This window comes from Cryptomeria japonica, chromosome 5 (genome assembly GCF_030272615.1).
Source record: "Cryptomeria japonica chromosome 5, Sugi_1.0, whole genome shotgun sequence".
NCBI classification, from domain to species: Eukaryota; Viridiplantae; Streptophyta; class Pinopsida; order Cupressales; family Cupressaceae; genus Cryptomeria; species Cryptomeria japonica.
The window spans coordinates 730,300,237-730,301,844 of NC_081409.1; positions in this window are offsets into that span (position 1 = coordinate 730,300,237).

Genomic DNA, 1,608 nt, shown 5'->3' on the forward strand with positions numbered 1-1,608 from the left:
TTGATGATGTGATAGGATGCTTGATGACTTTATTTGTGTTGTCATTGATGGAAACCATGTTTGTTTTGTCATCTAGTCATCTAGACTAACTGGTATGGCCTAACCGGTAGTGAAATGTGTTAGACAACAGAACTACTAAACCGGTAAGCAGGAACAATGCGATGATCAAGTGACCAGTATGGATGATTTGTGAGGAGTTAGGTGTTGCGGTTTTGAAAATATGTTTATGACATTGGCATGAGTTTGTGATTGCAACCACATCAAGTTTGGTCAACCAGAAAGCACATTTATAATCGACTGTTATGAACTCTATGAAGAAGAATGAATACCGGTAATGATTTATGGTTTAGTAGTGGCTCTTATTGTGTTCACAACTTAGTGATGACATGTCAGAATCTGTGTGTGATGATAAGATGGTGTTTGAGTGTGTACAAGGATTGGATTTCTTGGGAAATCGCAAAGTGCTTAGAAGAATGTATCAAGGGTTTGATTGCTTATCAAATTGATGTGCGATGATCATTCAATGACATAAATCATCTAGAAATTTGTTGTAATGACTTGTAATGATTTGTAATGTATTTTGGAGGATTGTTCTATCATGCTTGATGAAAATTCAATGTATTTTGAATGTAATTAGGTTTGTGTAACCAACTTAACTAGTAAGTGTATTTAGGGCTAGTTGGAGAAGAGATTTTATGTCGGTGGTTTGAGAAGAAGAGTGTGTCAAACCAGATTGAATTATTTGCATGTGTGTTGAAGACTTATGTTGAAAAGGATCTGTACTAGCAAGCAAGGAAGTGTTTGTTAGTCCCAACCGGTGCTAAGAGGGGAGGGGTGAATCAGCACTATATCGATTTTAACTCAATTAAAACTTTTACTTTAAGTTTGCACTAACTAAACATTCATCAATATAAATAATTACTGCAGAAGAATATGCATGCATGAAAAGATACATAGTGACAACAAGATTTATCTCATGGAAACCCAAATGGGAGAAAACCACGGTGTGAGTAGGAACTCACAAAATTTATACTTTTTTGGAGTACGCCCAGTGAGGAGCCATCACTATTAGGAGAATACAAAGACACTATTAGGTGCCACCTGATTAAGGGATTTTGATTAAGGCCTGTCAACTCCTTTACCCTGTTAAAGGTAGCCTTGTTAAAGGTCTTGGGATCATCAATTAAGATGACACCCAGTTAAGGTATTTTTATAATGAGACCTATTAAAGTCCACCCTATTAAAGGATTTTAGTTGCAATGGTTAGAAAGAAACATAAAGATGATCTGTTGGAGTGGCTACTGATAGCTTGATCAGATCACACTAAAAATCATACTATATCTACATCGGTTGTGTCTTCTCTAAACAACACTAGTTTCCTTAATATACCTTCAGCTCTGCCCTCTGCCGATTTATTGATCCTCAGCTCTACACTTTGTCAATCCTTTGTCACTTAGAGCCGCACTCAGTTCTACTCCTCCTGTGTTCACTTTCACATTTTCACTTTTTCATATGAACAACAACCTCATAAAAATGAGTTATGTGAATTTATTACCCTTTCAATCTATTGCCAACTTTCCCTCCAAAACATTGGATTCAAAATTTGTT